Source organism: Mus caroli, chromosome 3 (genome assembly GCF_900094665.2).
Source record: "Mus caroli chromosome 3, CAROLI_EIJ_v1.1, whole genome shotgun sequence".
In the NCBI taxonomy this organism is placed as follows: Eukaryota; Metazoa; Chordata; class Mammalia; order Rodentia; family Muridae; genus Mus; species Mus caroli.
In genome coordinates, this window is record NC_034572.1 from 128,250,569 (window position 1) to 128,256,279 (window position 5,711).

At 40.2% G+C, this 5,711-nt stretch overlaps 1 pseudogene; it reads left to right on the forward strand.

The window, feature by feature from the left end:
• Positions 1-742: 742 nt before the first annotated feature.
• LOC110291932 lies at positions 743-1,470 on the forward strand (annotated as a pseudogene).
• The last annotated feature ends 4,241 nt before the right edge of the window (positions 1,471-5,711 follow it).

Below are 5,711 nucleotides of genomic sequence, written 5' to 3' on the forward strand. Positions count from 1 at the left end.
CACAAATAATACAAAATACCTTGGTGTGACTCTAACTAAGTAAATGAAAGATTTGTATGATAAGAATTTCAAGTCTCGGGGCTGGTGAGATGGCTCAGTGGGTAAGAGCACCCGACTGGTCTTCCGAAGGTCCAGAGTTCAAATCCCAGCAACCACATGGTGGCTCACAACCATTCATAACGAGATCTGGCGCCTTCTTCTTCTGGAGTGTCTGAAGACAGCTACAGTGTACTTACATATAATAAATAAATAAATCTTTTTTAAAAAAAAAAAGAATTTCAAGTCTCTTAAGAAAGAAATCAAAGAAGATCTTCCATGCTCATGGATTGGCAGGATTCATATAGTAAAAATAGCCATCATGTTTATCAGTCACACCTCCTACCAAGGCTCAGGGAAGACCATAGAAGAGGACGCAGAAGAAAAGAGCACAGGAGAGGGTAGGAGGAATGCTACAGAAAAGTGTCTTCTGGACATGGCATGACTATTGCCCTCGTGAACTCCAAGCAGTGTGGTCACCTGCACAGGACCCACGTGTGATAAACCCAACCAACATTCTAGCAGAGACGGAGGAGGGACTATCCAGGCCCCACCCCTTGCTGAGAAACTATTGGCAGATAATAGTTACTGGGAAAGGGGAGCATCCCGCTTTGAGGTTATGGATTCTTGTAGGTTTCCCATGCTCCAATGGTTTCTCATACCCACGCATAAATATGGACAGCAATGACTAGACTTAGTAGGTGAGATGGGGAGGGGGTAAGAAGGAGGGAGGGGTGGAGGGGGAGAGAGAGAGAGAGAAATGAAGTTGGAAGGGGCATGTTGAGGATTCCTAGTTGAATTGAGGAGTAAATGGACAGTAATGTAATCATATTTTATTATATACATGTGTGAAATGTTAAAATATAATATTTAAATGTTTAAAATAGGCTAGCGCCTCACCTGTCAGCCGCTACCGTCTCTTCTGGCCCTCGCATCCCAGGCGATCACTGCTGTGGGGACCCGGGCAGCTGCGGCCACCATTTCATCTTGCTCTTCAGTCGACAACAGAAGCTGTGGCTTCAGAAACGGTACACCACGCTCCCTGACATGAGAGGAAGACGATCACCTGGGGCATCATCCAGACTGTCCTCTCTCATGGGCACAGGACCAGCAGCTTCATTGACTGGAAGGAGCTGNAACTTGTTTATAAAAGGTATGATAGTTTACATTTTTGCTGTGTAATAGAAAATCAAGATAATGAGCTCTTGACACTAGAGATTGTTCATCGTTATGTGGAGTTGCTGGATAAATACTTTGGAAATGTCTGTGAGCTGGATATTATCTTTAATTTTGAAAAGACATATTTTATCCTTGATGAGTTTATAATAGGTGGAGAAATTCAGGAAACATCCAAGAAAACAGCAGTTAAGGCCATTGAAGACTCATATGTTACAAGAGACAATGGAAGAATACATGAACAAGCCCACGTTTTAACTGTACAGTCTACTTTGAAGATTCTAAGCGCTCCACGCTGTGAACCTACAAACAAGCAACTCCTCGCATCCAGTCTCTGCAAGAGGCCTCTGGCACTACGCCAAAAAACTACTTAAAGGGATTCTGTGTTAGCTAGCAAAACTTAAAGTTGTTAGCATACGTCCTTATGATTGCTACATGTCCATATTATACTCACTGGGGCTTTAGGTGTTTCACATAATTGCTGCAAATTGAATAGCTGCTTGCCGTGTTTTAAGCTCTTGTGGTATTTTTAAGGTAATTTCAAATATTGGTTGCAATATGATCATTTTTTGCCATTTGATCTTCTACCTGTAGACTGACAACTACTTTGTGATAACACACAATTTTGAATTTAAAGTATATTTTATATAATAAATACATATGAGATTAAAATTTGCTGTTCTAGGGACTGAGGAGATGGCTCTGTGAGTAAAAATACTAACTGTGCAAGTATGTAGGCCTGAAGGCATAGCCCCAGAAACTGCATGAAAGCCAAGCATGGCTGCATGTGCCTTTAACTCCAGTAAGCAGAAACAGGCAGATTTCAGGGAGCTCTCTGTCCAGACAATCTAGTCAGAAACGAGGAGCTCCCAGATTAATGAGAGAATCTGTCGCAAGGGGGAAAAGCAGAAAGTGTAGACACTCAACATCTTCCAGTGCCCTCCACACACGTAATTTCAGACCATCATCATCTCCACCACTATCATCATCATCATCACCACCATCAGTCTATAAATCAGAGTTAATATCTAATGTGAAAAGGAGAGCAATTCACATGCTTAGTTTTTCTCGATAAGGATGGGCCAATGTGTTGATCTAAGTTGGGAAGATTAGAAAAGATCCTCTCCTGTCTCTTCATCCCTTTTTCTATGCATAACATGTGTGGTTATATGGATTGAAGCATGCCTATCAAAAGCCTAAAAGCTAAAATTGTCCAAAGAAAAAGATCAATGATCCATCAAAGAAAGATGAAAGAGAAATAAGATATAGAAATTTTATTAAGTGAAATAATAGTAGAAGAAATTTTAGACTTGTTCTGTCATTTGGTTAAGGGTAAGATTTATTGTTAAATAAAGAAGTATCACAGAAGAAAATTTTTAAAAACTTTACTAAACCTGGAATAAATTGTCACTGATAATCATTTATAGTCCTGGCTGCCAATCCATTATCTTGTTGGTACAATTAAGAAGAAGATGGGTGTATAGCCCAGTGGAGAACACCTACCTTGCAGGCATGATGCCCTGGTTGCCACCACCCACATTCAAACCAGAGGGCATGAGCTACAGCATTACCGATGTCACCTTAGCTGCAGAATACAGCTGCAGCTAGAAAGTGTACAGTCGAAAGGCAGAGTATAAACTAACGTGGAGGAAGATACTGATACGTATATTAAGTAGTCTGAGTCTGAAGGTCTCAAACTGAAATATAACAAAAGCTGGCAGTGCCTGCAGTGGCAAGTACCACTGACACTTCTTCAGTTTCAAAGTGCACACACACAATTGAATAATTTGGGCATTTTCTTTTACCAGTCTCCTTATTTTTTGTAGTCAGAAGATTGAGACTCTGTTGGAAAACCTGCTTCTACCACAGATAGATTTTCAAGACATTGAGGATGATTTGTCAAATACTCCCTTGCCTCAGCTCTTAAGAGCTTCTTGGAAGCAGACATTAAAGTCGTGAAATATTCAAATGCATTAAACTAAAATTTAGCTTAGCTCAAATGAAAGACTAAAGCCTTGAATAAAACAAAATAATAAGATAAATGACAGGGGTTCTTTTTTTTTCTTCTGTCTTCTCATTATTTTAGAGAAATCAGCCATGTCTGTCTCTACTAAAATGGCTTGTAGCTATCTTGAGAAGCACTTTTGCTCTTTATGGATCATAGAACATTCTTTCAGTACTAAAAGTTAACTCAGAATTCATCAGGGTTCAAGCAATGAATTACCTCCCAGCAATGAAAACTAGCAATGTTGGTTTTACACTTTCAACATTAAAAATCTGTCAGTGGGAACGTACTGTGTGTAACGTGGAATTGTCCTTGTAACTCTTGAAAAGAAGGTTACAGTGACATGCACGGTTTGCATCTTACACACCCTGGATGTAATATGTCATGTATGGCTACAAATTAGTACTTATGCATGATAAAAATATAAATAGAATTCTGTTACTCCAAAAGAAAAAAGTGTTTGAAAACTGTCTTGTGTATGTATTTCAGGAACCCAGAAAGGATGCTTGTGACCTTTGCAGCCTAGCATGTAACCACAATAAGTGGCACCCATGTGTGTTGACATCACTGGAAAGAGAATGGAAGAGTTGAGATTTCCATTGTTGATAAGGAGGTGGAGAAAGCCGAGCTCTTGTGCACTGCTAATGGGAATGTAAAATGGGCAGCTACTGGGAAAATGAAATACACTCCTCAACAGATCAGTAATATCATTATCACACCATCAAGAGCCTCTACTTCTGGGTGCACATTCCAAAGAATTTGAACCATCAACTCAAACAGGCATCCATCAGTGAAACTGTCTTATTATTTTTTTAATATTTTTATTACGTATTTTCCTCAATTACATTTCCAATGCTATCCCAAAAGTCCCCCATACCCTCCCCCCCACACCCCTATCCACCCATTCCCACTTTTTGGCCCTGGCATTCCCCTGTACTGGGGCATATAAAGTTTGCAAGTCCAATGGGCCTCTCTTTCCAGTGATGGCCGACTAAGCCATCTTTTGATACATATGCAGCTAGAGTCAAGAGCTCCAGGGTACTGGTTAGTTCATAATGTTGTTCCACCTATAAGGTTGCAGATCCCTTTAGCTCCTTAGGTATTTTCTCTAGCTCCTCCACTGGGGGCCCTGTGATCCATCCAATAGCTGACTGTGAGCTTCCACTTAAAGTGTGGACCCTTTGCCCCTTCTTAGAATTGGGAACAATCACCCATGGAAGGAGTTACAGAGACAAAGTTTGGAGGTGAGACAAAAGGATGGACCATCTAGAGACTGCCATATCCAGGGATCCATCCCATAATCAGCCTCCAAATGATGACACCACTGCATACACTAGCAAGTGTTTGCTGAAAGGACCCTGATATAGCTGTCTCTTGTGAAATTGTCTTATAATCTCTTCTGCTTCTCCTCCTTCTCCTCTTCTTCCTCCTCTTCTTCTTTCTCTCCCTTTCTTTTCTTTTCTTTCTTTTTGACTAGATCTATCTGTTATTATCAGGGAAATACTGGATTTATAAAGTTAGTGTGGTAACGTTCTTCGCTTTTTATTTTATGGAATAAATAAGAGTGAGGTTGTAATGTCTTCTTTGCTAACTATACATCTGACGATGGATTAGTATCTAAATATATAAAGAATCCAAAGCCCATTCTTTCTGTAAGCCATCTGAGGTAACCTGTGAAGATGGTTCACTACTCTCTGAAAACCCTACAAAATCATGCAAATCAAGAGGTTCAAGTCTTTGTGTTTACTTTAAGAATGCCATGAAGCTGCCCAAGACATCAAGAATATATGTCAAGTCACCAGACATCTGAAAGATGTCACCTTAAAGAAGCAATATTCCAGTTGTATATTGGAGTCTGTAGGTACACCAGGTCAAACAGCAGGGCTAGGTTAGGCACAGGGTTGGTGCTCCAAAAGAAGTACTAAATTTTTGCTGCATGTGTTTAAAAATGCAGAGAGTAATGGTGAACATAAGGGCTTAAACGTGGACTCACTACTCACTGAACTTATCTAATGAACAGGGCACTGAAAATCCACCAAGGAGCTTAGGGATCTCTCGGCTGCATTAACACACACATGAGCTCTTCCTGCCACACTGAGGTGATTCTCACTGGAAAGGGGTAAACCATCCCGAAGCAGGAAGAGAGGGTTGCACAGAAGAACAATGTATCCCAGGAGAAATGAAGAAACAAAACCTTATGCCCAAAAACTTGTCTCAAAATGTGGCCAACTAGCATTTGAAAAACATGTTCAACATTCTCGCCCATTCAAGAAACACAATTAAGCAAGATGAAGACTCTATCATCTTATTTCAGTCAGAATGACTATTAGCAACAACAAAAAGTTTTAGCAAGGAGAGAGGATGCAGTGGGGATAACCTTATATACAGCTGGTGGAAGAAAAATTCTCAAGTGGAAGCACCGTAAATTCTATTATAGACACCATAGAACTAAAGACAAAGTCTCAATAAGACTGAAAATGTTACTCCCTTCCCC